This window comes from Neoarius graeffei, chromosome 15 (assembly GCF_027579695.1).
Source record: "Neoarius graeffei isolate fNeoGra1 chromosome 15, fNeoGra1.pri, whole genome shotgun sequence".
Lineage (NCBI taxonomy): Eukaryota > Metazoa > Chordata > Actinopteri > Siluriformes > Ariidae > Neoarius > Neoarius graeffei.
In genome coordinates, this window is record NC_083583.1 from 63,977,151 (window position 1) to 63,994,459 (window position 17,309).

The window sequence follows — 17,309 nt, forward strand, 5'->3', positions numbered from 1 at the left end:
CTGGCCCCGAACCAGCCCTGGAACTGCTTTGGTGGAAAAGGGGCATATGAGTACTGGGTGTGGACCACACGCATCCCGTTACGGCCCAAAATTGACTCCTTTTATAATGACTACTTCCAGCATGATAATGAACAGGAGTTCATTGGCTTCCTCGGTCACCAGCACTTTTGGGATGTGGGAGAACTGGAGCTGCGATCATGCCTAGATACCAAAAGGATGTTTCCAAAACCTCTTGGAATTCATACCACAAAGATCTGAGGCTGTTCTGAGAGCCAAGAAGAGTCATACCCAGTACTGGTAGAAATACAGAGGTGATTTCCTATAATCACACATGCTGATTGGTCGAGAAACTCTGACCATTTCTTGATCACCTCGAACGACTTGGCAAAATGGCGGCCAAGCGCTTCGTCGCCATAAGTGAGAAAGAATTACAAATGATGAAAGAAAATGCTGTTCCTAAAAGCACTAAATATGCTGCGAGGTTTGGTCTAAAACTACTCAAAGGTAAGATCTGTTTTATATTTTTCTAAACAAAGTATTTTATGTGACTCGGCATAGAGAAGTGACACATTACATTTGCATGCCACTTTTGAAGACTGAAATAAATTATTTTTAATACAATTTTTTTTTTGAAATAAAACTCACCCGTGTATTTATACTAAGCCAATTATCTACCTCAGGCTCAGTGAACATCGGTGAATAATAACCTCGACTTCGTCTGTTATTATTCTCCAATATTCATTTCACCTTCGGCAAATAATTATTCATTAACATGGTCTTCCTAATAAAGTGGTTGGCGAGGGTATGTTTTATCTAGTTAGGTTACACACTGATTTTGAAGGTCGTGTTCACAATGGTGCAGAGTGCGCAGATGTTGATGTAACCCCCATGAGTTATTGCACCACATTCAGCCAGTGATTTTTCATACATCAACCCTTTCTTTCACTTGTCCATAGTGTATAACCCCCTTGCTGTTAAGGGCCTCTGCATGCTCTTGCGACAAGGCCTTCGCAGATAGCTTTTCGCAGACAGTTGTAATTTATCGTTGAGCGGGGAGTAATAGGCGTGCGCGATGTTATTCACCGCCACAACGCAAGGGGGCGCGAAGTCGCTAGGAGTAGTTGGTGGGTGTGGTTAGTGGAGTGTTTATCCTCCGGTTACTTATAATGACTAGAACTGGAGTCGTATAGATGTACGTACTTCCTCGCTTCCTCGATCAACCGCTCTTCGTGCTGCTCCATCTTCGCTCGTGTTTTTAAAAATGGCGGTCGTGAAAACAAACCAAACCGGGAAAGTAGGGAAGCGGAAGTGCGTGTACAGCGGATGTAGAGTGGACCAATCAGAGCCCTCTTGTCTGTGACGCTGTCTGCGGTGGTCACAATTTTTGGGAGGTGCACGCAGAGCGTCTGCGAAGGTAGGGGGGCTACGCAGACGCCATCTGCGACGCCATCTGCGAGGACTGCGTTGTCAGCATAAATTGGCCTCAAGTTGTTGTTGGGGGGGGGGGGTAGGGAGATATTTACAGACGCTCCCTGGGGAATTCCCATAGGTATTAGCTATGACCGTGGTTGGATATTCGTAGACACTCCCTAAGGAACGTAAGCATCAGTGTTGCCAGATGTACGATAATTGTCGTATTTGTAGGATAATTTTGCCCTCTGTACGATGTACGATCAATAATGGGAAAAAATCTGAAATGTACGATAATTTCAAAGTTTTCAGTTGGTTGTCCAAACACGTCTCTCTCTCTCTCTGACCCCCAAGAATCATTTCGCAGGCTTTCCACTCAAGCGCCATCAAAAGACATACACAGAACGCGCACACGTAACCACGTAAACACGTACACGTAGCCATAGAAATGTATGCATCATTGCCACACACAACTTTTGAGCCTAGCAGCTAAGCGAGAAGAGAGAAACTGTCGACAAAGAGACGTAAAAAGAAAAGTGCCTAAATGAGTTCAGAAAACGAAGGGGAGGATGAAAGTGGAGGAGCAAAGAGAAAGGCAGCATCCGAAGAGCAACGGAAAAGTAAGCGCAGGCCACAGACTTACCGGACAGAGTGGGAGAAAGATCCTAAATTTTCCGGATGGCTAAAACCTGTGCCGGGAAATGACGCTAAGGCATATTGCCGTTGTTGCAACATTCAAATGGTAGCAGAGAGCACAGTTTTAAGAAACCACGAAAAGTCGAAGAAGCATTCAGAAAAAAGCATTCAGTCGATGAATTCTGGAATCACGTTTCTACGGTGGAGAATTTACAGGGGATTGCCGTGTTCAGTGAACTGGGAAAGTTTGCCCTGGATGTGCTTGTGTTTCCCCACTCCAATGCATCATGCGAGCGAGTTTTTTCCAAAGTTAATCTCAAAAACAAAATCACAAAACCGGCTCATTGCAGACACTCTGAATGGACTTGTGCACACATCAGAGAGTGTGAGGAATGCTGGTGGGTGCCATGCCTTCAAACCGACGAACACCATGCTGCGCCATGACGGCATCCAATCTCTACCGTGACAGGATTACCCAACCAACACCACCTGCACAAGTGAGCGTGGCATCGGATGACGACAGCGACCTGGAGGTTGAATTCGAATCTTTCTAGTCTTACGGTAATTGTGCATTTACTTTCTCTTTGTGTCGTAGTTTTCCCTCTCCTACGGGAATATTGCAAATTACTGTTTAAAAATGTAAGTAATATTCTTTGGAAATTAAAATACAGCTAAAATAACTATATTGTATGCGTTTTGTTTGTGTACGACAATTTCTCACAAAAAAAAAAAAAAAGATAATTTTGAGGTTTTGGTACGATACTTGCATATTTCCTATCTGGCAACACTGGTAAGCATCGAACACATAGGCTAGCGTTCGTCTTTTTTTTTCCCTCAGACCAGACGCCCCATTGATTCCACGAATAAAGCATAGATTTAGCGATCAAATGAATAAATAGATTTTGATTACCGTAATTTCTGGACTATAAGCCGCTACTTTTTTCCTAGGTTTTGAACCACGCGGCTTATACAAAGGTGCGGCTATTCTGTGGATTTTTCTTCCACCGCTAGGGGCGCTCTAACCGGAAGTAGAATCAAAAATAAGATAGACGAAAAATCAATGCAAAGAAGAATTAGCAGATCTTTAGCAGATAGAACACGCACGACAAATTACTAACTGGTAATTATTTTCAAATCCAGCGAAGATGATTAAAGTGACTTGTGGTTTCAAACACAGGAGAAATGAAGGTAAATAAATACCGGTTATTTTCTCTTGGTTCTGTTCCGTTTTAATCAGCAAAGTTGCTGCCGTGTTAAAAGGCACTGTTCGGAAAGAATCTGTTCAGGTACATACATGTCCATTTACAGTACAAAATCGTTCTGTACATGCAGTAAATATCTCATTTTTCAACATAGATATCTGCGGCTTATAGCCCGGTGCGGCTTGTATATCTTTTTTTAAATTTTTTTTTAAAAATAGAGCGGATGCGGCTTATATACAGGTGCGCTCTATAGTCCAGAAAATACGGTACACACACACCACACCAACACGACAATAGCGATCCCCCAAGATTTTGGTTCCCGCAGAAGATTTTTGTTCCATTTGTAATTGAAAGATATCCTGGTGAGTTGTAAGCTAATCAACCGTATATGAATATGAATACGAATGTGAATACATAGCATCTTGATTCAGAATGAATTGAAACTTAGTAATGAACCAGTCAGGATATGTTTTGTTCTCAGATATGTTTTTGTTTTGGTATACGTTGTTATTTTAATATTCCAGCTCGCCGTGAGAGTGAAAGTTTCGTGTTATAGCGATGCAGCATACATGATTGTGATAACAGCACTGAGGTAAAGTTAGCTGCATTGCTAATCTTTTCCGGCTGGATTAGCCAGCTAACGTATTTGATGTAAGATGTAAGCTTCTTTAGAGTAACACAGTCGTTTTTATTCATGTTGAGTAGTGATGTAGGACCTATGATGTTTAGTGATAATGATAAGATGTCTAGTTTGATCAATACACTTTTTGATCGCTTGCACGCGGTTGTGCAGGCTGGTTTTTTTCCCCTCCCTTCAAGTGCCGTACGACTTGTGGATTCTGCCCTGGTCCCGGACTAACTCCGTCGCTGCTACATAATTCACCTCCGAAGGACTGATGTTGAAGAGAGCGGTAGGAGTGGACTGATACTTACGAACTCGGAGTACAGAACTGCATAGGTTTTTCTGAGACACTTTCTTCATCCCTTTTGATACTTTGTTTTGACACTTTTTTTTTTCCTGAGATCTCAGAGGACAATCTTCCTTTTATTTTATTCCTTTTGGGGTTGTTGGATCCAGCAAAGGGTAGATTTAGATTTTGAATTTTCCAGATATTTCACACTATTCTGTGCCTGTTTAACGATTGTACAGACTGCAAATATTTTATATCATTACTTTATATTGTCTTGTGCCTATTATACCTGATTGATACTTCTTCCTTTATATCCTGATATTGGGTATGGTACACCGAATGCCCTAATTTCACGGTGATTGCCATTTAGCTTTACACAACACTAAATTTACGTACATTTCACCACACTCATTTAACACTACATAACATTCATTGATATTATATATTGATATTACACCGTATTCCTTCCACATTACAGATATTCATGCAGTACTACACCACATTTGTTTCATACCTTACATTCATTTCCCATCACGTAATAATTCCCTCTGCACACTGAAACTAGATCCATTTTAGATTTAGATATTGACTTCGATTGATCCTCTTCTGCGTTAAACATAACAATACAGAATAATCTTTTTTATAAAACTTAATTGTTGTTGTCTGTGTTATTGTGTGGTGTGGCGGTAATACTATAATACAGACCTGGGCATTTTACGGCCCGCGGGCCGCATCCGGCCCTTTGGTTCATTCTGACCGGCCCGCGTAAGGTTAATGAGAAATTACAAAATAAACGTATTTTCTAATTTTACCTCACGCATGGACTGAATGTGCATTGCTTTTATTTTGAAATTGTGTTCAACAAAAGCGCAATGCGCGCGACATGAACATGACATGAAATCCCACGAAACCTAATCCCGCGATAACTACTTCCGTAATTTGTCCAGACCAACCACAAACTTGTACGTCATCCTTCAAACGGTCCAGTCAATCACATCGTGTGACGTCACCAGCAGGCGCCAGAGCCGATCTCCGGCGAAAAGCACCAAATGAGGTGATTAAACTACAAATGTTGGCATCATTATTATAATATGATGTATCTTGCTTGATATTTGGAGCAGAAAGACAATATTGTGATGTCTTTATTGTGTTTTGGGGTGAATGTGACTGAAAAAAAAAAAAAAAAAAAAAAATGGTACAAACGTTCACATTTTGTTAACCATTGTTTTGGGAAATTTGATTGAATAAATGACATTTTTTGTAAGGCAATCTCGTTTTTTCCATACTCTTACCAGTCTTAGCAGCTTGCAAAAACAAATGTTATTTATTGCTTTATATAAAGAAATACAATTAATATTATGCAGAATGTAGTTCAGCCTTTTGGTCCGGTCCTCCACAAAATGTTCTGTTTCTCATGTGGCCCCATGGAAAAAATAATTGCCCACCCCTGCTATAATATAATAGTGTTCACTACTGCAGTCCTCCTGTTCGAACCCAGGGATAAGAACTCAGTGGACTACTGGATGCATTAGATTTATTGGATAGCAACGAGAAGCCTACCCAGGTAGGCAGAGTTACACTGACAACATACTACCTTGCTGAAGCGTTTGTCCTACAAGCTAGTGTCGTTATTACTAATGCATACTACTTGGTGTGCATCATGCAGTTTGGGACACAATCATGAGCCCTCTCTGAATGTGTAAGGACTTGCAGCTGTGAGATCAATATGTACAGTGGAGGGCGCATTTCCAAAATCTTGCATCCTGTACATCTCCGAGTGTGGGGATGATGGATGTGGGACACGCCTCCAAAGGTGGTTGAGAATGACCAAGCTAAGATCCTGTGGGACTTCCAGATACAGACGGACAAACTGGTAATGGCTAACCGACTGGACAAACAGGAGAACAAGGCTGTGGTGATCGATGTGGCAATACCAAGTCACAATAGAATCAGGAAAATGGAAGTTGAGAAGCTCAAGAAGTATCAAAGGCTGAAAGAAGAGCTAGAAAAGATGTGGAAGATGAAGGCAACAGCGGTCCCCGTGGTGACGAGAGCCTTCGGTGCAGTGACCTCCGAATTGGGAAAGCGGCTCCAACAGATCCCAGGAAGAACATCCGAGATCACGGTCCAGAAAAGTGCAATCCTAGGGACAGCTAAAATACTGCGCAGGACCTTCAAACTCCCCGGCCTCTGGTAGAGGACCTGAGCTTGAGGGGAAAAAAATAATCACCCAAAAAAGGGCAGAGTGGGGAAATATACCGGTATATATTTCAAGGTAATGACTGTAGATCTAAAGGAGCCACTGGCCATTTGAATGACAATCTATATATTGTACGCACATACTGTACTATACATACACATTTATTCTATCCACATTCACTGGATATGAGCGCTCCGATTGGCTACTCTACTACTAGGATATCAGCTCATATGCCGTGAGTAAAGAAAAAAAAAATGGCGGCGCGTGTTGCTGAACCAACCGAGGACAAAATAAAAACTCGACTCGAAAACAAAACCCCCAAAAATACTTTTAATAAAAGCAACAAAATATGGAATAAAAAGTATTTGATGGTAAGAACGTATATTTTTATTTTTCAAGAATTATTATTACAGCATTTTTCACAAATTGCTACTGTCACTTCACCGGTTTGCTCACATTCTAAGCGGAAATTATTTTGTCGGACGTTTCATATCAAGTTTGTATTTATCGAATTTGCAAAAAATAAAAATGCTCCGTTTCTCAAAATCCAGTGAATGTGGATAGAATAAAACTGTTATTCCACTCAACCTAGTCGTACATGGCTCATAGACAACTCGGTGCTACCCACCTCGACGGCTCTCAGCTCATGTACGACTCAGTTTCGTGGAATAACTGTTAAATAAATAAATAAATAAATCACACACTTGCTGCATGTTATTATTTCTCGACATAGCATTTTCGCTCATTCATATGTAGGGTGCCAATAATTCTGGTGGGCACTGTATAGGAGAGGAGGAGACAAAATGGCGGTCAAGATGAGCGCAATAAAGTAGCAGTACTATTTCAACACAGGGTAAGGGCTTTCTACTCTGTTCTGATCCGTTCCTGTATTTATGGCTCAGAGGCGTGTAGCTGTTTGTGGGCATCAAGGTCACCAACCACTGATTCCTAACGCAGGTAAATTCCCACCATTTCATCAGGAAGTGCTATAAGGAATGAAAGGCTCTGCCAAACAAAACCTTCCGCCTGCAGAAGTGACTCAGTCTTCCATGGATTATCTGGGTTAAACTCGACAGAAATCAAAGGATTCTGTTCATCAGTCAGGCTGAATAAAATTGATGAATAAATGCTGTACATGATAAATGCTGGTACTCCTTTAGTAGCTCCTCAGTCACCAGAATTAGACCTTCGCACCTCTATCAGCACCAGTCACTGCTGAAACCATGAATTATACTTCCCAGAATCCTTAGCGGACCAGCAAACCATGTCGCGTCACACGACTGCACATGCTCCATTTCCCAGTTCACAATTTCCGGGCTTGCTTGACCTGCTCCTGATCAGCACTCTTCCTAAAAGCTTGACATTTCCTTAGTTCTTTGCGAAGTCTTGCCACTGATTTTGATGTTCTTTAACCTTACTTGCACACAGAGGCGATTCTAGAGTCTGTTGTGGCCCCAAGCAAACATTTCCAAGGGGCCCTTCTGACCAGTGTTCATCACCAATATGTTATAAATAATCTGACACCAACGAAAAATGTATGAAACCAAAGTTGTTTAAATTCCATTTGTGAAATTACAATGGTAAAGAAGAATAAAAAAACAAAATAAATAAGCCCTCGGGCCCCGACTCTCGGAGGGCCCCTGGGCCAGGGGGCCCCAAGCAGTTGCCTGCCTTGCCTGTTCACAAGCTGCGCGTCTGCTTGCACATGTATAGTTTTTGTGGAGATTGTTTGCTTTACATTTCTGACTTCTCTGCCCTGTTAACCCCCCCCGCCCGTCTCCTAACACAAAGACAATTATGATCCTTCCACAGCCCCCTCTTAAACTTAACGGAAGATGCACTTAAAATAAACAATCTCCTTCCCAAGCAATCACTTATCCCTCCTTTCCTTATCCAGCACGGCTGCATTATGATTGGCATTTCCAGCGTGGGAATTAAATACAGAAAATGGTAGCTGATCTATACGATGTGAGATCAGGGAGCATTAAAACATAAAGCATCCTCCACATAAAGCTACGTGCTGTTGGCATGGCAGCTGGGGAAGAAGTGAGTTTGGCTTTTGGTAAACATGGAAGACAGGAGGACTTCTCTCCGAACACACAACCTCTAGCTCCCTCTGATGGAGCAAATGAGGAAAGGAAGCCCGAAGGAGGCATGGTGTGAGAGCGTGATGAGTGAGACAAGAGGATGGGAAGGAGGAGAAAAGGGGCGGAAAGGTAGAGAGACGAGGCATCTTCATAGCTCATGCACATACTGACTGCTATTAAAGCCGCTATACCTGGGCTGGCTGGCTCAGTGAGGAACCTCAGCAGGCCTCAGGATGTTTGTGCGATAGATTTATTTTGGTGTGTTAATGAATGAATAATGCAGCCTGGTTAGGTGCAAGATAAAATCGGATTTGATTTGAAACCGATTAAGAGGTTATGAACGCTTTGACGCAAACCTCTAATTAAATGTCCTTTACAAGGTCAAAGAGGTGTCGTCTTAAGATTATTTTTCGAACGGAAGATGATCCATGGGCATGATTACCGTGGCCTTATTCAACTCGCACCACTCCTGTCTCAGGTATGCTCACAGGCTAAAAGACACATTCGTGTAAAAACGAGGATATTTTTAGTTCAGAATAATACGTGGTCACATGGCTCCCAACAGAAAAGCGCCATCCCAGCGATGCCTCAAGCCATCCATGGACGTGAGCCCAGAGCGCAAAATTTGGCGTATTCTTTGGATGGGAAGGACGGCATAGTCTTTCTTCCCTGTAGCCAGCCGATTGTGGGAGGACGTGAGCTCGGGTATGCGGAAGACAGCGGGGTAGTTTGAGGGGAAAAAAAAAAAAAAGCAGCTGGTTGGCTTCCCGCATCTTGGAGGAAGCAGTTAGTATTCTAAGAACAGTACCGATTTCATTTCTTGCTATTGTGGAAACCATTCTGAACAATATACAATGTTAGCCCATATATACCGTACCTTCTCTGTGGCCTTGAAGAGATGTTCTGGCACAATCAATCACAGGACAGGATTGTATACACACACACACCATTCCTACGGTAAATCAACTTCGAAGACTACAGTATTACCCAGCAAATCATACCTTTGTCAGAGCTGAAAGCACAACACTACTATACAGCAGTGAGTAATTAATAAAAACGTTGCCACCTCTCTCGAACAATACGAACGCCCCTCTGTCTGACCCACTCTATCTGACGGAGAAAGACTGCAGCCGAGGAAAGGAAGAGGCAGAATAATGGATGGAAATAACCGTAATAGAGTAACACGATTAGACTTCGCGCATGGGCCTCTTTCGGGGCGGCGGGGATGTGTTACCCATAATGCCAACCGATTTGATGAGGGACGCCAGAGTGGGAGCTATTAATGAAATGTGGAAGTGTGGGAGAGAACACAGATAGGCCATTAGAGAGAGCGATAGAGACGGGATGGGATTGTGAAGGGGAGAAATTTAGGGAGGGAGCGAGCAAATGAAGGAAGATAAAAGGAAAAAAAAAATCTGAGGACGTGCTGTTTATGTCTGGAAACAGCTTCTGTCAGTCAGTTTCAACACTGACCCAATTCAAGAACCATTCCAAGGAGAGAAAAAAAAAATTATTATTATTAATAGTAGTAAACGTACATGATTATTTATTGCGTTCTAGCTAGTTTGATCCAGATACAGAACATCTGAGAAACATTTAGTACCTCCACATTCACACTAAATTATTTATTTTGGAAGAAACTAAGTAGGACGTACACTTAAGTACGAGCCAAGCAAAAACCACAAGCCCCAAAGGCTCAGCAAGTCCCTCTATACCTAATGCTCTGTTTATTAATACAGTGGCATGGGGCCCAGCCATGATTAATTACCAATGACTGTTCCACCCAGAGACAACACTAAATGAGCTGGGCCCTAATTAAAAAGGAGGCACGGTATTACTAATGAACACTGCCACTTTATTCCACACGACACGCAATTTCACATACGCAACAAGCTGATCCTGATGATCTCGCCGAAACGCCTGAACGGGGGAAGGTCTGACGGGCTCGCGATAACCACTACTTCTGCTGAACTGGTTCCCGTTCTCCTGCTTCTCTTGTGAAGCAGGCGGTAATGTGGTAAGACAGTTTTGTTGCTGTGTCATCTTTTTGCTTCTGGGGTTGCCAGGAGCAACTTGACCCAATAGCGCTCCAGTCAATCCTGCAGACACACAGATCTCTTAGTTCGGATTAGCAGCGCAACATTTTTATGTACATCATATGCTGTTTATCATGAAGAAATGAACAGGATGTTGCTTGCCATATGATTGGTTAGCAAAGACGCTAGAGAGAGAATGAATGAGAATATGATAGAAAGCAAGGTAAAGAGTTAGCGATGGAGACATGGATGGATAGACGAAAGGGTAAAATGGGTCTGGTGCAAACGTATGAAGGAATGGAATGGATGCGTGGATGGTTCTGCTATGGAAAGATGGATCGATCAATCAAATGTGGGCGAATGGATGGATAAATAGATCGGTGACACCCCCACACACACGGTGCAGTGGGCAGCCGCACTACAGCAGTTAGGTTTAGGTGCCTTGCTCAAGGGTGTATGAGGGATGGATGCCATGGATGTAGAGGGAGGGGGAAAGTGCTGTTCATTCACTCCCCCCCGCCTGTCCAATCCTTTCAGTCCCAAACCTGCTTCTCTAGCCTTTGGTTGTCCGTGAGTTCCGAGATGAATGGTCTGATATGGATGGATGGATGGATGGATGGATATATTTCTGTTTTATATCCCTCGTCAAAAAATTCCCATGCAGGGACTGGCCAAGGATGGCTGATGTGACATAAAATAGTTCCACCATTGATTAAGCAATTTATCTCATGACGCCAAAAAAGATATGGTGAGAGTCACTGATGATATATCCTGGATATACCAAGAACTGATGCCACAATTTCAAGCTTCATGGCCAACTCGAGTCACAGCTGTGGCACCGTGAGCATTGTGTGCGTGTAGATCTACGTTATGATCATGCTGATTGAGGCAGAGTTAGACCTCTAATTTTTTTTTCAGATTTATTTCTAATTCTTTGTAGTTAACACTTTTAGTTTGGAAATTTTTGATGAGGGAAATAAATCTAATATACCATGCGCTGAGAGGCTCTGGTAATTATGGATTCTCTTCCGTGACTGGCATAGCACTGTTTTCTTTGGGGCTGTGCTGCTCACAACACAGGACTATCCCAGCCACCTCAGAGAACCCAAAATTTCAACCGGAGCCTCTCAGTGCATGGCATATTTGATTAATGGATGAATAAATAGTTCTGATATGGATGTGAGGATACTTGGATGGATGATGGAGGGATGGATGGATATATCTTATGGATGGGTGGATGAATGGATGGACAGACAAATGGACGGATAATTAGTTCTGATATGGATGGGAGGATAATTAGACGGATGGATGATAAATAGTACTGATATAGACAGATGGATCCATGGATCTGATACGGATGGTGGATACTTGGATGGATGGATGATAAATAGTACTGATATGAATGGATGTATAGACAAATGGATGGATAATAGTTCTGATATGGATGGGAGGATACTTGGATGGATGGATGGATGATCAATAGTACTGATATGGACAGATGGATACATGGATGGATGATAGTTTTGATATGAATGGATGTATGGATGGATGTATCTTATGGATGGATGGATACATAGGTGGATGAATGGATGGATAAATAGTTCTGATATGGACAGATGGACAAATGGATGGATGATGGAGGGAGGGGTGGATGGATGGATGGATGATAAATAGCTTTGATATGAGTGGATGGATATGTCTGTTATGGATGATTGATGCATGGGTGGATGAATGGACAGAGAAATGGATGGATAAATAATTCGGATATGGATGGGAGGATACTTAATCGGATGGATGGACAATAAATAGTACTGATATGGACAGACGGATACATGGACGGATAATGGAGGGATGGATGGATGATAAATTGTTCTGAGATGGATGGATGGATGGATGGATGGATGGATGGATGGACAGACAAATGGATGGATAAATAGTTCTGATATGGATGGGAGGATACTTGGATGGATGGATGGATGATAAATACTACTGATATGGACAGATGGATACATGGATGGATGATAAATAGTTTTGATATGAATGGATGTATGGATGGATACGTCTTTTACGGACAGATGGATACATGGGGATAAATGATTCTGATATGGATGGGAGGATACTTAGACAGATGGAAGATAAATAGTTCTGATATGGATGGATGGATGGATGGACAGACAAATGGATGGATAAATAGTTCTGATATGGATGGGAGGATACTTAAATGGATGGATGATAAATAGTTCTGATATGGACAGACAGATACATGGATGGATGGGTCTGATATGGATGGATGGATAGTTTGGATATGGACAGATGGATGGATGGATGGATGGAATGTGCCTGATGTGGACTGACGGTCAGACAAACACGAAAAGAAGACGACAGACCGTCAGATAACTCTCGTGAGCTTCTCGTCAATAGACGGCATGTTCTGGAACGGAAGGATGATGAACTCTGTATTCCGGCTCGCCGTGCAGCGATGAAGCCGCGGAGGATCACCAGTGATGACACATCAGTTGGTGCTCGAGAGAAAAAAAAGAAAAGAAAAAAACCCACAGCAGCACACCAGCTGAGCAAGCCAAGCTGCTCATACACAGTCTCCAGTCTAATATCTCCACAGATTACACCAAACACAAAGCCATTAGAAATGACAGATGTGTCTTATTTCTCAGGACACTGTATCCTGATGAGGAAATGATGATGCCAGTGTCACGATTATAGAAACATCCTCAAAGCAGGAACATTACACAGCATTCCACATGTGCATGCCAAAGAGCTAAAACCATCAGCTTTTCTTTCAGCGATATGAAGTTTTTCAAGCACACAGATACAAAAAGAAAGTGAAAAATCTTCGCAGAGAGAGAAAAACAAAACCGGCAGCACATTCTGAGCGTGAGGGATAATATTACTCCCTCTCGTCTGTCAATCACAGTGCCACGAACACATTCTGGGTTTATGTGAGCTTATGTACGCAGACAGTCGGCGCTTTCCTCCGAGTGCTCCGTTTTTTTGCAGCTATAATGTAAAAAACAACAGGAACCAAGTCGTCTCTCAGATGCTGTACGATATTAAATCTGATTATAAGATGTTAAAATGTGTGACTTGTTTGTCATTCGTAAATAAATAAACGGCACTAGCACGTTGCATCGCACCACATCACACCACCCCAACATGCGTTATTTTCATTTCACTAAAGGGTGTGTTGCGTGCTTTTCTTTACGCAACAAAGGAAAACCTCACTGCCGTACAGAGAGTTTCAGCTCCAACATGTGTTCCTACCACAACGTTTATCCTGGGAACCCTCGGCCTGAGGCAGAAATGCATCCTGCTCAAGATGCGAGTTCATCGCGGGGGCTGTCCACATTTTCAATTATGCTTTAATGTTGATTCATTCATTTTAGGTTTTGCGTGCGTACTGCTGGGTCGCATCAGCTTTCATCTTCACGAGTTTTCTCTTTGCATTTTACAGATGTAGATTTTTCCTGATTTTAATTCGAACAGCATGTTGGAGACGTGTTGTGTCTGACCTTTAAGCCACAACAATTCAATTAGTTGGTTCTCGGAATCGCCGCTTGAAGAAAATGCAAAATGAAAAAAAAAAAAATCAAAATCCCGCCAACAGAAAAGGTCACGTGACGTGACATCACGTGACGTGACATCACGTGACGTCGAAAGCCAATCAAATCGCCCCTTTCACTTTCGATAAAGACTTGTGGAAGAAACATGCCTGTGGAGGGGAATCCTGCAAAGCCTGTGTTTGTGATTGTTAGGATATTCAGCCAACAGAAGCGTAAAATCTTTGACAGGCGTGTTGAAATTCTGTTTACTGGTTTGCCTGTATTGTTTGGTCTATTTCCACCGCTAATTTTACCATCACAGCATTTTTTAAATTTTATTTTCATTTCGCCCGCTCGCTTCATATTTTTCCTGAAAAAATCCGAGAACCAACTAATTAAATTGGTGTGGCCTTAGTAGGCTTGACAGCGCGCTGTTGTACGGGAGAACAGCATGATTTTGTTCGGCCTTTAAAGACATTTAAAAGTGTTTACATAAAACTAGTGTCGGTTCAAAAATAAATAACATATCTACAGAATATACTGTTAATTTTGTGCGGTGCTGTGATGAGCTTTTACTTTAACGTTGTGTGATGCAACACACCAAATCCATGGGCGTCGCCATCTTGGGTTTTTTAAAAAGAAACCTTTAATCGTCGCATGCACACTTCAAGCACAGTGAAATTCATCCTCTGCATTTAACCCATCTGAAGCAGTGAACACACGCACACACACTCAGAGCAGTGGGCAGCCCAGAGCGCAGTCAGGGGTTCGGTACCTCGCTCAAGGGCACCTCAGCCCAAGGCCGCCTCACATCAACCTAACTGCATGTCTTTGGACTGTGGGGGAAACCGGAGCACCCGGAGGAAACCCACGCGGACACGGGGAGAACATGCAAACTCCACACAGAAAAGCCCTCGCCGGCCACGGGGCTCGAACCCGGAACCTTCTTGCTGTGAGGCGACAGTGCTAACCACTTTAGTGATATTCGTCAGCGGTCCAGCTCGCTCACTGTCCGTTCAATCAGAGTGAAACTCATGATTCCCACCTAGTGGTTGAATCTCTCATGTTGACTTGTTTTTCCAATAAAATTGGCTGAACTCTTTTCTGTCTAGTGCCCACGAAAGATCGGCTCACCGAGGAAAATTTCGTATCCTTCCAAAAAAAAAACAAAAAAAAAAACCCAGATTTTCCAAATTTTTTTTTTCATGGAGAAAAATTGAGAAGGTGTATCACAATATCCGTGATACTGTTTTGAAGAGAATTAACAAAAGTTTGAGCCTCTTATGCACACCGCGCATTCGAGCACCACTGTCATTAGTCGAGCTCAGTGTCCACTATTTAAAGTGAAAATACGTGATAAATCCTGGCTTCCATGTTTAAACTCAAAGGATGGACCGATGTCATTAATGTATTACTTGTAAAAAGCCTTCTAGGTGCATAACAATGATCTACAAGAATACATGTAATTCTTACCCTGATACTCAAAATACTACATCTCTTTATTTTTGGCTTTTTGGTCTATTTATTTTGTTTTTTCTCATGAATGGAAAATTAAACCAATGGAAAACGGTTGCTGGTTTGAGACCAGGGCAATGGACCGAAATGGGAATCGTTATAAAACACTGGATTTTCAAATGTTCATAACTTTTTTTTTTTTGGAACGACATTTACAAAATGAAAAGTTTTCAATTCAGATCTTCAAGCTCTTTAAAGGGGAACTGAAGTCATTTTTAAACTTACTTTATTTCTTAATTAACGTCTTATTCAGTTACGTTTTCGGTTTTAGTAACCTTGCATCGTGACTTGTATTGGCAACTAATTGCAATTAAATATTACACTTATCGGCCTGTTCGGTTTTTAGCCGTGTTGAATTTAGTTCGTTCGGTCCACGGCAGGCGTCGCTTATCCGTGCGATCTTCACAAGACTTGTGCGAGACTTCGAAACGTCAAGTGTCAGCCAGGTGTCAGTGCCGCCATTTTTGAAAACTGTTTTCGAAACGAAGTATTGCACAAAAACGAGTTTAATTGACGATTACTGCCTACTTTTTTCAAACTTTCCTGATTGCTATCAAAACAAACAAAACTCCCGGCTTGATTACGTCAGCATTCGAAAGAGGGAGGGCGCGGGCGTCTTTTGACAACGTTGACAGATGTCGGTCGCTTTGATTTCCGCTGTACGTTTTACTTCCCTCCTACGATGTCTCGCACAGGTCTCAACCAAATCTCGTTTACGGCCGTTGCTTTGACATATGGACCGATATATTACAGGGCATATTTCAAACACTCATCACTTGCTATAGCAGCGACAAAATAGCGATCAAACATCTCATCTCATCTCATTATCTCTAGCCGCTTTATCCTTCTACAGGGTCGCAGGCAAGCTGGAGCCTATCCCAGCTGACTATGGGCGAAAGGCGGGGTACACCCTGGACAAGTCGCCAGGTCATCACAGGGCTGACACATAGACACAGACAACCATTCACACTCACATTCACACCTACGCTCAATTTAGAGTCACCAGTTAACCTAACCTGCATGTCTTTGGACTGGGGGAAACCGGAGCACCCGGAGGAAACCCACGCGGACACGGGGAGAACATGCAAACTCCACACAGAAAGGCCCTCGCCGGCCCCGGGGCTCGAACCCAGGACCTTCTTGCTGTGAGGCGACAGCGCTAACCACTACACCACCATGCCGCCCGCGATCAAACATGCATTCTGATATTTAATAAAATGAGAGAAATAGAATTTTGATGATTAAAAAATTTGCCTTCGGTTCTCCTTTAATTTGATACACTACGACAACTACTTTTTAATAAAATGACCTGTCATTGCTAGCTTTAGAGAGGAATTTGAAAATACACTGTACTGTATGTATTGTCTCGCATCCTTGGACTGGCAACACATGCTCAAGGTGTCTTCCCTGACAAAATCCTTCACGCGAGTTGCTGTGCTGGTTGCTTTTTGTCTTAAAAACAGGCTGCACCTCTCCCCTTCTTCCCTGCCCATGGTGTAACTGTGTATCGGTCTCGACCAACCCAGGCTGTGTACCGTCTCGCCTGGGATTAGCCGTTTGAGTTCTCTATTAGTTGTACTTTATATGGCTGGTTTGTTTCCTTGGCTGTTTGAGTGTTAGCATTTCAACAGCACGAGAGCTTTCTTGTACCTGACTTTTGCACTCGCCGCACGCACGTCGCTCTGGATAAGATCGTCTGCTAAATGCCATGTAACGTAATGTAAAAACTTGCCTCTGGTTTTTCTACATTAATTA

The 17,309-nt window shown here is 42.6% G+C and overlaps 1 protein-coding gene across 2 annotated transcripts in view; it reads right to left on the reverse strand.

Moving 5' to 3' along the window:
• The window catches only part of diaph3 (diaphanous-related formin 3), an 814,225-nt gene that overhangs the window by 250,333 nt on the left and 546,583 nt on the right, over positions 1–17,309 (reverse strand). The gene's annotated exons all lie outside the window — the stretch shown is intronic.